At 56.6% G+C, this 9,537-nt stretch overlaps 45 pseudogenes; all 45 read left to right on the top strand.

The window, feature by feature from the left end:
- The first annotated feature begins 11 nt into the window (after positions 1-11).
- LOC136600341 (5S ribosomal RNA) lies at positions 12-130 on the top strand (annotated as a pseudogene).
- Positions 131-210: 80 nt separating this feature from the next.
- LOC136600520 (5S ribosomal RNA) lies at positions 211-329 on the top strand (annotated as a pseudogene).
- Positions 330-608: 279 nt separating this feature from the next.
- Positions 609-727, top strand: LOC136600519 (5S ribosomal RNA; annotated as a pseudogene).
- Positions 728-807: 80 nt separating this feature from the next.
- LOC136600058 (5S ribosomal RNA) lies at positions 808-926 on the top strand (annotated as a pseudogene).
- Positions 927-1,006: 80 nt separating this feature from the next.
- Positions 1,007-1,125, top strand: LOC136600749 (5S ribosomal RNA; annotated as a pseudogene).
- Positions 1,126-1,205: 80 nt separating this feature from the next.
- LOC136599927 (5S ribosomal RNA) lies at positions 1,206-1,324 on the top strand (annotated as a pseudogene).
- An 80-nt stretch (positions 1,325-1,404) lies between these two features.
- Positions 1,405-1,523, top strand: LOC136600518 (5S ribosomal RNA; annotated as a pseudogene).
- An 80-nt stretch (positions 1,524-1,603) lies between these two features.
- On the top strand, positions 1,604-1,722 carry LOC136600515 (5S ribosomal RNA; annotated as a pseudogene).
- An 80-nt stretch (positions 1,723-1,802) lies between these two features.
- Positions 1,803-1,921, top strand: LOC136600039 (5S ribosomal RNA; annotated as a pseudogene).
- Positions 1,922-2,200: 279 nt separating this feature from the next.
- Positions 2,201-2,319, top strand: LOC136600514 (5S ribosomal RNA; annotated as a pseudogene).
- An 80-nt stretch (positions 2,320-2,399) lies between these two features.
- On the top strand, positions 2,400-2,518 carry LOC136600057 (5S ribosomal RNA; annotated as a pseudogene).
- An 80-nt stretch (positions 2,519-2,598) lies between these two features.
- On the top strand, positions 2,599-2,717 carry LOC136600513 (5S ribosomal RNA; annotated as a pseudogene).
- Positions 2,718-2,797: 80 nt separating this feature from the next.
- LOC136600512 (5S ribosomal RNA) lies at positions 2,798-2,916 on the top strand (annotated as a pseudogene).
- Positions 2,917-2,996: 80 nt separating this feature from the next.
- LOC136600511 (5S ribosomal RNA) lies at positions 2,997-3,115 on the top strand (annotated as a pseudogene).
- An 80-nt stretch (positions 3,116-3,195) lies between these two features.
- LOC136599910 (5S ribosomal RNA) lies at positions 3,196-3,314 on the top strand (annotated as a pseudogene).
- Positions 3,315-3,394: 80 nt separating this feature from the next.
- Positions 3,395-3,513, top strand: LOC136600463 (5S ribosomal RNA; annotated as a pseudogene).
- Positions 3,514-3,593: 80 nt separating this feature from the next.
- LOC136600627 (5S ribosomal RNA) lies at positions 3,594-3,712 on the top strand (annotated as a pseudogene).
- A 279-nt stretch (positions 3,713-3,991) lies between these two features.
- LOC136600510 (5S ribosomal RNA) lies at positions 3,992-4,110 on the top strand (annotated as a pseudogene).
- Positions 4,111-4,190: 80 nt separating this feature from the next.
- LOC136600614 (5S ribosomal RNA) lies at positions 4,191-4,309 on the top strand (annotated as a pseudogene).
- An 80-nt stretch (positions 4,310-4,389) lies between these two features.
- LOC136599970 (5S ribosomal RNA) lies at positions 4,390-4,508 on the top strand (annotated as a pseudogene).
- Positions 4,509-4,588: 80 nt separating this feature from the next.
- On the top strand, positions 4,589-4,707 carry LOC136600509 (5S ribosomal RNA; annotated as a pseudogene).
- An 80-nt stretch (positions 4,708-4,787) lies between these two features.
- Positions 4,788-4,906, top strand: LOC136600038 (5S ribosomal RNA; annotated as a pseudogene).
- Positions 4,907-4,986: 80 nt separating this feature from the next.
- On the top strand, positions 4,987-5,105 carry LOC136600196 (5S ribosomal RNA; annotated as a pseudogene).
- An 80-nt stretch (positions 5,106-5,185) lies between these two features.
- Positions 5,186-5,304, top strand: LOC136600357 (5S ribosomal RNA; annotated as a pseudogene).
- Positions 5,305-5,384: 80 nt separating this feature from the next.
- Positions 5,385-5,503, top strand: LOC136600508 (5S ribosomal RNA; annotated as a pseudogene).
- An 80-nt stretch (positions 5,504-5,583) lies between these two features.
- LOC136600507 (5S ribosomal RNA) lies at positions 5,584-5,702 on the top strand (annotated as a pseudogene).
- An 80-nt stretch (positions 5,703-5,782) lies between these two features.
- Positions 5,783-5,901, top strand: LOC136600194 (5S ribosomal RNA; annotated as a pseudogene).
- Positions 5,902-5,981: 80 nt separating this feature from the next.
- Positions 5,982-6,100, top strand: LOC136600115 (5S ribosomal RNA; annotated as a pseudogene).
- Positions 6,101-6,180: 80 nt separating this feature from the next.
- LOC136600454 (5S ribosomal RNA) lies at positions 6,181-6,303 on the top strand (annotated as a pseudogene).
- An 80-nt stretch (positions 6,304-6,383) lies between these two features.
- LOC136600400 (5S ribosomal RNA) lies at positions 6,384-6,502 on the top strand (annotated as a pseudogene).
- Positions 6,503-6,582: 80 nt separating this feature from the next.
- Positions 6,583-6,701, top strand: LOC136600356 (5S ribosomal RNA; annotated as a pseudogene).
- An 80-nt stretch (positions 6,702-6,781) lies between these two features.
- Positions 6,782-6,900, top strand: LOC136600506 (5S ribosomal RNA; annotated as a pseudogene).
- An 80-nt stretch (positions 6,901-6,980) lies between these two features.
- Positions 6,981-7,099, top strand: LOC136600503 (5S ribosomal RNA; annotated as a pseudogene).
- Positions 7,100-7,179: 80 nt separating this feature from the next.
- On the top strand, positions 7,180-7,298 carry LOC136599926 (5S ribosomal RNA; annotated as a pseudogene).
- An 80-nt stretch (positions 7,299-7,378) lies between these two features.
- Positions 7,379-7,497, top strand: LOC136600502 (5S ribosomal RNA; annotated as a pseudogene).
- An 80-nt stretch (positions 7,498-7,577) lies between these two features.
- LOC136600501 (5S ribosomal RNA) lies at positions 7,578-7,696 on the top strand (annotated as a pseudogene).
- Positions 7,697-7,776: 80 nt separating this feature from the next.
- Positions 7,777-7,895, top strand: LOC136600500 (5S ribosomal RNA; annotated as a pseudogene).
- An 80-nt stretch (positions 7,896-7,975) lies between these two features.
- LOC136599824 (5S ribosomal RNA) lies at positions 7,976-8,094 on the top strand (annotated as a pseudogene).
- An 80-nt stretch (positions 8,095-8,174) lies between these two features.
- On the top strand, positions 8,175-8,293 carry LOC136600499 (5S ribosomal RNA; annotated as a pseudogene).
- An 80-nt stretch (positions 8,294-8,373) lies between these two features.
- Positions 8,374-8,492, top strand: LOC136600498 (5S ribosomal RNA; annotated as a pseudogene).
- Positions 8,493-8,572: 80 nt separating this feature from the next.
- LOC136599895 (5S ribosomal RNA) lies at positions 8,573-8,691 on the top strand (annotated as a pseudogene).
- Positions 8,692-8,771: 80 nt separating this feature from the next.
- LOC136600492 (5S ribosomal RNA) lies at positions 8,772-8,890 on the top strand (annotated as a pseudogene).
- An 80-nt stretch (positions 8,891-8,970) lies between these two features.
- Positions 8,971-9,089, top strand: LOC136599811 (5S ribosomal RNA; annotated as a pseudogene).
- Positions 9,090-9,169: 80 nt separating this feature from the next.
- Positions 9,170-9,288, top strand: LOC136599798 (5S ribosomal RNA; annotated as a pseudogene).
- Positions 9,289-9,368: 80 nt separating this feature from the next.
- LOC136600497 (5S ribosomal RNA) lies at positions 9,369-9,487 on the top strand (annotated as a pseudogene).
- Positions 9,488-9,537: the final 50 nt, after the last annotated feature.

The raw sequence follows: 9,537 nt of genomic DNA, 5'->3' as shown, positions 1-9,537 counted from the left end.
GAGGAGGAGCTGTCAACAGGCATTCTAAGCTGAATGTGCCTGCTCTCGTCAGATCGCGGCCGCCAGCCAGCTTGAGGCCTGGCAAGTACCAGTATGGGTGACCGGCTGGGAATCCCAGGTCCCGTTGACTTTTAAGGCCGTGAGTAGGTTTCTTTCCTTTTCGGAGGTGCGTTCGCACTGCAGAAAGCCCGTAGGAAAGGAGGAGGAGCTGTCAACGGGCATTCTAAGCTGAATGTGCCTGCTCTCGTCAGATCGCGGCCGCCAGCCAGCTTGAGGCCTGGCAAGTACCAGTATGGGTGACCGGCTGGGAATCCCAGGTCCCGTTGACTTTTAAGGCCGTGAGTAGGTTGCTTTCCTTTTCGGAGGTGCGTTCGCACTGCAGAAAGCCCATAGGAAAGGAGGAGGAGCTCTCAACGGGCATTCTAAGCTGAATGTGCCTGCTCTCGTCAGATCGCGGCCGCCAGCCAGCTTGAGGCCTGGCAAGTACCAGTATGGGTGACCGGCTGGGAATCCCATGTCCCGTTGAATTTTAAGGCCGTGAGTAGGTTTCTTTCCTTTTCGGAGGTGCGTTCGCACTGCAGAAAGCCCATAGGAAAGGAGGAGGAGCTGTCAACGGGCATTCTAAGCTGAATGTGCCTGCTCTCGTCAGATCGCGGCCGCCAGCCAGCTTGAGGCCTGGCAAGTACCAGTATGGGTGACCGGCTGGGAATCCCAGGTCCCGTTGACTTTTAAGGCCGTGAGTAGGTTTCTTTCCTTTTCGGAGGTGCGTTCACACTGCAGAAAGCCCATAGGAAAGGAGGAGGAGCTGTCAACGGGCATTCTAAGCTGAATCTGCCTGCTCTCGTCAGATCGCGGCCGCCAGCCAGCTTGAGGCCTGGCAAGTACCAGTATGGGTGACCGGCTGGGAATCCCAGGTCCCGTTGACTTTTAAGGCCGTGAGTAGGTTTCTTTCCTATTCGGAAATGCGTTCGCACTGCAGAAAGCCCATAGGAAAGGAGGAGGAGCTGTCAACGGGCATTCTAAGCTGAATGTGCCTGCTCTCATCAGATCGCGGCCGCCAGCCAGCTTGAGGCCTGGCAAGTACCAGTATGGGTGACCGGCTGGGAATCCCAGGTCCCGTTGACTTTTAAGGCCGTGAGTAGGTTTCTTTCCTTTTCGGAGGTGCGTTCGCACTGCAGAAAGCCCATAGGAAAGGAGGAGGAGCTGTCAACGGGCATTCTAAGCTGAATGTGCCTGCTCTCGTCAGATCGCGGCCGCCAGCCAGCTTGAGGCCTGGCAAGTACCAGTATGGGTGACCGGCTGGGAATCCCAGGTCCTGTTGACTTTTAAGGCTGTGAGTAGGTTGCTTTCCTTTTCGGAGGTGCGTTCGCACTGCAGAAAGCCCATAGGAAAGGAGGAGGAGCTGTCAACGGGCATTCTAAGCTGAATGTGCCTGCTCTCGTCAGATCGCGGCCGCCAGCCAGCTTGAGGCCTGGCAAGTACCAGTATGGGTGACCGGCTGGGAATCCCAGGTCCCGTTGACTTTTAAGGCCGTGAGTAGGTTTCTTTCCTTTTTGGAGGTGCGTTCGCACTGCAGAAAGCCCATAGGAAAGGAGGAGGAGCTGTCAACGGGCATTCTAAGCTGAATGTGCCTGCTCTCGTCAGATCGCGGCCGCCAGCCAGCTTGAGGCCTGGCAAGTACCAGTATGGGTGACCGGCTGGGAATCCCAGGTCCCGTTGACTTTTAAGGCCGTGAGTAGGTTTCTTTCCTTTTCGGAGGTGCGTTCGCACTGCAGAAAGCCCATAGGAAAGGAGGAGGAGCTGTCAACGGGAATTCTAAGCTGAATGTGCCTGCTCTCGTCAGATCGCGGCCGCCAGCCAGCTTGAGGCCTGGCAAGTACCAGTATGGGTGACCGGCTGGGAATCCCAGGTCCCGTTGACTTTTAAGGCCGTGAGTAGGTTGCTTTCCTTTTCGGAGGTGCGTTCGCACTGCAGAAAGCCCATAGGAAAGGAGGAGGAGCTGTCAACGGGCATTCTAAGCTGAATGTGCCTGCTCTCGTCAGATCGCGGCCGCCAGCCAGCTTGAGGCCTGGCAAGTACCAGTATGGGTGACCGGCTGGGAATCCCATGTCCCGTTGAATTTTAAGGCCGTGAGTAGGTTGCTTTCCTTTTCGGAGGTGCGTTCGCACTGCAGAAAGCCCATAGGAAAGGAGGAGGAGCTGTCAACGGGCATTCTAAGCTGAATGTGCCTGCTCTCGTCAGATCGCGGCCGCCAGCCAGCTTGAGGCCTGGCAAGTACCAGTATGGGTGACCGGCTGGGAATCCCAGGTCCCGTTGACTTTTAAGGCCGTGAGTAGGTTTCTTTCCTTTTCGGAGGTGCGTTCACACTGCAGAAAGCCCATAGGAAAGGAGGAGGAGCTGTCAACGGGCATTCTAAGCTGAATCTGCCTGCTCTCGTCAGATCGCGGCCGCCAGCCAGCTTGAGGCCTGGCAAGTACCAGTATGGGTGACCGGCTGGGAATCCCAGGTCCCGTTGACTTTTAAGGCCGTGAGTAGGTTTCTTTCCTTTTCGGAAGTGCGTTCGCACTGCAGAAAGCCCATAGGAAAGGAGGAGGAGCTGTCAACGGGCATTCTAAGCTGAATGTGCCTGCTCTCGTCAGATCGCGGCCGCCAGCCAGCTTGAGGCCTGGCAAGTACCAGTATGGGTGACCGGCTGGGAATCCCAGGTCCCGTTGACTTTTAAGGCCGTGAGTAGGTTTCTTTCCTTTTCGGAGGTGCGTTCGCACTGCAGAAAGCCCATAGGAAAGGAGGAGGAGCTGTCAACGGGCATTCTAAGCTGAATGTGCCTGCTCTCGTCAGATCGCGGCCGCCAGCCAGCTTGAGGCCTGGCAAGTACCAGTATGGGTGACCGGCTGGGAATCCCAGGTCCCGTTGACTTTTAAGGCCGTGAGTAGGTTTCTTTCCGTTTCGGAGGTGCGTTCGCACTGCAGAAAGCCCATAGGAAAGGAGGAGGAGCTGTCAACGGGCATTCTAAGCTGAATGTGCCTGCTCTCGTCAGATCGCGGCCGCCAGCCAGCTTGAGGCCTGGCAAGTACCAGTATGGGTGACCGGCTGGGAATCCCAGGTCCCGTTGACTTTTAAGGCCGTGAGTAGGTTTCTTTCCTTTTCGGAGGTGCGTTCGCACTGCAGAAAGCCCATAGGAAAGGAGGAGGAGCTGTCAACGGGCATTCTAAGCTGAATGTGCCTGCTCTCGTCAGATCGCGGCCGCCAGCCAGCTTGAGGCCTGGCAAGTACCAGTGTGGGTGACCGGCTGGGAATCCCAGGTCCCGTTGACTTTTAAGGCCGTGAGTAGGTTTCTTTCCTTTTCGGAGGTGCGTTCGCACTGCAGAAAGCCCATAGGAAAGGAGGAGGAGCTGTCAACGAGCATTCTAAGCTGAATGTGCCTGCTCTCGTCAGATCGCGGCCGCCAGCCTGCTTGAGGCCTGGCAAGTACCAGTATGGGTGACCGGCTGGGAATCCCAGGTCCCGTTGACTTTTAAGGCCGTGAGTAGGTTGCTTTCCTTTTCGGAGGTGCGTTCGCACTGCAGAAAGCCCATAGGAAAGGAGGAGGAGCTGTCAACGGGCATTCTAAGCTGAATGTACCTGCTCTCGTCAGATCGCGGCCGCCAGCCAGCTTGAGGCCTGGCAAGTACCAGTATGGGTGACCGGCTGGGAATCCCAGGTCCCGTTGACTTTTAAGGCCGTGAGTAGGTTTCTTTCCGTTTCGGAGGTGCGTTCGCACTGCAGAAAGCCCATAGGAAAGGAGGAGGAGCTGTTAACGGGCATTCTAAGCTGAATGTGCCTGCTCTCGTCAGATCGCGGCCGCCAGCCAGCTTGAGGCCTGGCAAGTACCAGTATGGGTGACCGGCTGGGAATCCCAGGTCCCATTGACTTTTAAGGCCGTGAGTAGGTTGCTTTCCTTTTCGGAGGTGCGTTCGCACTGCAGAAAGCCCATAGGAAAGGAGGAGGAGCTGTCAACGGGCATTCTAAGCTGAATGTGCCTGCTCTCGTCAGATCGCGGCCGCCAGCCAGCTTGAGGCCTGGCAAGTACCAGTATGGGTGACCGGCTGGGAATCCCAGGTCCCGTTGACTTTTAAGGCCGTGAGTAGGTTGCTTTCCTTTTCGGAGGTGCGTTCGCACTGCAGAAAGCCCATAGGAAAGGAGGAGGAGCTGTCAACGGGCATTCTAAGCTGAATGTACCTGCTCTCGTCAGATCGCGGCCGCCAGCCAGCTTGAGGCCTGGCAAGTACCAGTATGGGTGACCGGCTGGGAATCCCAGGTCCCGTTGACTTTTAAGGCCGTGAGTAGGTTTCTTTCCCTTTCGGAGGTGCGTTCGCACTGCAGAAAGCCCATAGGAAAGGAGGAGCAGCTGTCAACGGGCATTCTAAGCTGATTGTGCCTGCTCTCGTCAGATCGCGGCCGCCAGCCAGCTTGAGGCCTGGCAAGTACCAGTATGGGTGACCGGCTGGGAATCCCAGGTCCCGTTGACTTTTAAGGCCGTGAGTAGGTTTCTTTCCTTTTCGGAGGTGCGTTCGCACTGCAGAAAGCCCATAGGAAAGGAGGAGGAGCTGTCAACGGGCATTCTAAGCTGAATGTGCCTGCTCTCGTCAGATCGCGGCCGCCAGCCAGCTTGAGGCCTGGCAAGTACCAGTATGGGTGACCGGCTGGGAATCCCAGGTCCCGTTGACTTTTAAGGCCGTGAGTAGGTTGCTTTCCTTTTCGGAGGTGCGTTCGCACTGCAGAAAGCCCATAGGAAAGGAGGAGGAGCTGTCAACGGGAATTCTAAGCTGAATGTGCCTGCTCTCGTCAGATCGCGGCCGCCAGCCAGCTTGAGGCCTGGCAAGTACCAGTATGGGTGACCGGCTGGGAATCCCAGGTCCCGTTGACTTTTAAGGCCGTGAGTAGGTTTCTTTCCGTTTCGGAGGTGCGTTCGCACTGCAGAAAGCCCATAGGAAAGGAGGAGGAGCTGTCAAGGGGCATTCTAAGCTGAATGTGCCTGCTCTCGTCAGATCGCGGCCGCCAGCCAGCTTGAGGCCTGGCAAGTACCAGTATGGGTGACCGGCTGGGAATCCCAGGTCCCGTTGACTTTTAAGGCCGTGAGTAGGTTGCTTTCCTTTTCGGAGGTGCGTTCGCACTGCAGAAAGCCCATAGGAAAGGAGGAGGAGCTGTCAACGGGCATTCTAAGCTGAATGTGCCTGCGCTCGTCAGATCGCGGCCGCCAGCCAGCTTGAGGCCTGGCAAGTACCAGTATGGGTGACCGGCTGGGAATCCCAGGTCCCGTTGACTTTTAAGGCCGTGAGTAGGTTTCTTTCCTTTTCGGAGGTGCGTTCGCACTGCAGAAAGCCCATAGGAAAGGAGGAGGAGCTGTCAACGGGCATTCTAAGCTGAATGTGCCTGCTCTCGTCAGATCGCGGCCGCCAGCCAGCTTGAGGCCTGGCAAGTACCAGTATGGGTGACCGGCTGGGAATCCCAGGTCCCGTTGACTTTTAAGGCTGTGAGTAGGTTTCTTTCCGTTTCGGAGGTGCGTTCGCACTGCAGAAAGCCCATAGGAAAGGAGGAGGAGCTGTCAACGGGCATTCTAAGCTGAATGTGCCTGCTCTCGTCAGATCGCGGCCGCCAGCCAGCTTGAGGCCTGGCAAGTACCAGTATGGGTGACCGGCTGGGAATCCCAGGTCCCGTTGACTTTTAAGGCAGTGAGTAGGTTTCTTTCCTTTTCGGAGGTGCGTTCGCACTGCAGAAAGCCCATAGGAAAGGAGGAGGAGCTGTCAACGGGCATTCTAAGCTGAATGTGCCTGCTCTCGTCAGATCGTGGCCGCAAGCCAGCTTGAGGCCTGGCAAGTACCAGTATGGGTGACCGGCTGGGAATCCCAGGTCCCGTTGACTTTTAAGGCCGTGAGTAGGTTTCTTTCCGTTTCGGAGGTGCGTTCGCACTGCAGAAAGCCCATAGGAAAGGAGGAGGAGCTGTCAACGGGCATTCTAAGCTGAATGTGCCTGCTCTCGTCAGAAAGCGGCCGCCAGCCAGCTTGAGGCCTGGCAAGTACCAGTATGGGTGACCGGCTGGGAATCCCAGGTCCCGTTGACTTTTAAGGCCGTGAGTAGGTTGCTTTCCTTTTCGGAGGTGCGTTCGCACTGCAGAAAGCCCATAGAAAAGGAGGAGGAGCTGTCAACGGGCATTCTAAGCTGAATGTGCCTGCTCTCGTCAGATCGCGGCCGCCAGCCAGCCAGCTTGAGGCCTGGCAAGTACCAGTATGGGTGACCGGCTGGGAATCCCAGGTCCCGTTGACTTTTAAGGCCGTGAGTAGGTTTCTTTCCTTTTCGGAGGTGCGTTTGCACTGCAGAAAGCCCATAGGAAAGGAGGAGGAGCTGTCAACGGGCATTCTAAGCTGAATGTGCCTGCTCTCGTCAGATCGCGGCCGCCAGCCAGCTTGAGGCCTGGCAAGTACCAGTATGGGTGACCGGCTGGGAATCCCAGGTCCCATTGGCTTTTAAGGCCGTGAGTAGGTTTCTTTCCTTTTCGGAGGTGCGTTCGCACTGCAGAAAGCCCATAGGAAAGGAGGAGGAGCTGTCAACGGGAATTCTAAGCTGAATGTGCCTGCTCTTGTCAGATCGCGGCCGCCAGCCAGCTTTAGGCCTGGCAAGTACCAGTATGGGTGACCGGCTGGGAATCCCAGGTCCCGTTGACTTTTAAGGCCGTGAGTAGGTTTCTTTCCTTTTCGGAGGTGCGTTCGCACTGCAGAAAGCCCATAGGAAAGGAGGAGGAGCTGTCAACGGGCATTCTAAGCTGAATGTGCCTGCTCTCGTCAGATCGCGGCCGCCAGCCAGCTTGAGGCCTGGCAAGTACCAGTATGGGTGACCGGCTGGGAATCCCAGGTCCCGTTGACTTTTAAGGCCGTGAGTAGGTTTCTTTCCTTTTCGGAGGTGCGTTCGCACTGCAGAAAGCCCATAGGAAAGGAGGAGGAGCTGTCAACGGGCATTCTAAGCTGAATGTGCCTGCTCTCGTCAGATCGCGGCCGCCAGCCAGCTTGAGGCCTGGCAAGTACCAGTATGGGTGACCGGCTGGGAATCCCAGGTCCCGTTGACTTTTAAGGCCGTGAGTAGGTTCCTTTCCTTTTCGGAGGTGCGTTCGCACTGCAGAAAGCCCATAGGAAAGGAGGCGGAGCTGTCAACGGGCATTCTAAGCTGAATGTGCCTGCTCTCGTCAGATCGCGGCCGCCAGCCAGCTTGAGGCCTGGCAAGTACCAGTATGGGTGACCGGCTGGGAATCCCAGGTCCTGTTGACTTTTAAGGCCGTGAGTAGGTTTCTTTCCTTTTCGAGGGTGCGTTCGCACTGCAGAAAGCCCATAGGAAAGGAGGAGGCACTGTCAACGGGCATTCTAAGCTGAATGTGCCTGCTCTCGTCAGATCGCGGCCGCCAGCCAGCTTGAGGCCTGGCAAGTACCAGTATGGGTGACCGGCTGGGAATCCCAGGTCCCGTTGACTTTTAAGGCCGTGAATAGGTTTCTTTCCTTTTCGGAGGTGCGTTCGCACTGCAGAAAGCCCATAGGAAAGGAGGAGGAGCTGTCAACGGGCATTCTAAGCTGAATGTGCCTGCTCTCGTCAGATCGCGGCCGCCAGCCAGCTTGAGGCCTGGCAAGTACCAGTATGGGTGACCGGCTGGGAATCCCAGGTCCCGTTGACTTTTAAGGCCGTGAGTAGGTTTCTTTCCTTTTCGGAGGTGCGTTCGCACTGCAGAAAGCCCATAGGAAAGGAGGAGGAGCTGTCAACGGGCATTCTAAGCTGAATGTGCCTGCTCTCGTCAGATCGCGGCCGCCAGCCAGCTTGAGGCCTGGCAAGTACCAGTATGGGTGACCGGCTGGGAATCCCAGGTCCCGTTGACTTTTAAGGCCGTGAGTAGGTTTCTTTCCTTTTCGGAGGTGCGTTCGCACTGCAGAAAGCCCATAGGAAAGGAGGAGGAGCTGTCAACGGGCATTCTAAGCTGAATGTGCCTGCTCTCGTCAGATCGCGGCCGCCAGCCAGCTTGAGGCCTGGCAAGTACCAGTATGGGTGACCGTCTGGGAATCCCAGGTCCTGTTGACTTTTAAGGCCGTGAGTAGGTTTCTTTCCTTTTCGGAGGTGCGTTCGCACTGCAGAAAGCCCATAGGAAAGGAGGAGGAGCTGTCAACGGGCATTCTAAGCTGAATGTGCCTGCTCTCGTCAGATCGCGGCCGCCAGCCAGCTTGAGGCCTGGCAAGTACCAGTATGGGTGACCGGCTGGGAATCCCAGGTCCCGTTGACTTTTAAGGCCGTGAGTAGGTTTCTTTCCTTTTCGGAGGTGCGTTCGCACTGCAGAAAGCCCATAGGAAAGGAGGAGAAGCTGTCAACGGGCATTCTAAGCTGAATGTGCCTGCTCTCGTCAGATCGCGGCCGCCAGCCAGCTTGAGGCCTGGCAAGTACCAGTATGGGTGACCGGCTGGGAATCCCAGGTCCCGTTGACTTTTAAGGCCGTGAGTAGGTTTCTTTCCTTTTCGGAGGTGCGTTCGCACTGCAGAAAGCCCATAGGAAAGGAGGAGGAGCTGTCAACGGGCATTCTAAGCTGAATGTGCCTGCTCTCGTCAGATCGTGGCCGCCAGGCAGCTTGAGGCCTGGCAAGTACCAGTATGGGTGACCGGCTGGGAATCCCAGGTCCCGTTGACTTTTAAGGCCGTGAGTAGGTTCCTTTCCGTTTCGGAGGTGCGTTCGCACTGCAGAAAGCCCATAGCAAAGGAGGAGGAGCTGTCAACGGGCATTCTAAGCTGAATGTGCCTGCTCTCGTCAGATCGCAGCCGCCAGCCAGCTTGAGGCCTGGCAAGTACCAGTATGGGTGACCGGCTGGGAATCCCAGGTCCCGTTGACTTTTAAGGCCGTGAGTAGGTTTCTTTCCTTTTCGGAGGTGCGTTCGCACTGCAGAAAGCCCATAGGAAAGGAGGAGGAGCTGTCAACGGGCATTCTAAGCTGAATGTGCCTGCTCTCGTCAGATCGCGGCCGCCAGCCAGCTTGAGGCCTGGCAAGTACCAGTATGGGTGACCGTCTGGGAATCCCAGGTCCTGTTGACTTTTAAGGCCGTGAGTAGGTTTCTTTCCTTTTCGGAGGTGCGTTCGCACTGCAGAAAGCCCATAGGAAAGGAGGAGGAGCTGTCAACGGGCATTCTAAGCTGAATGTGCCTGCTCTCGTCAGATCGCGGCCGCCAGCCAGCTTGAGGCCTGGCAAGTACCAGTATGGGTGACCGTCTGGGAATCCCAGGTCCTGTTGACTTTTAAGGCCGTGAGTAGGTTTCTTTCCTTTTCGGAGGTGCGTTCGCACTGCAGAAAGCCCATAGGAAAGGAGGAGGAGCTGTCAACGGGCATTCTAAGCTGAATGTGCCTGCTCTCGTCAGATCGCGGCCGCCAGCCAGCTTGAGGCCTGGCAAGTACCAGTATGGGTGACCGGCTGGGAATCCCAGGTCCCGTTGACTTTTAAGGCCGTGAGTAGGTTTCTTTCCTTTTCGGAGGTGCGTTCGCACTG

The sequence above is a fragment of the Eleutherodactylus coqui genome, unplaced genomic scaffold (genome assembly GCF_035609145.1).
Source record: "Eleutherodactylus coqui strain aEleCoq1 unplaced genomic scaffold, aEleCoq1.hap1 HAP1_SCAFFOLD_195, whole genome shotgun sequence".
Lineage (NCBI taxonomy): Eukaryota > Metazoa > Chordata > Amphibia > Anura > Eleutherodactylidae > Eleutherodactylus > Eleutherodactylus coqui.
Note: the sequence above shows the minus strand (reverse complement) of the source record. Positions and strands in the feature narration are given on the sequence as shown.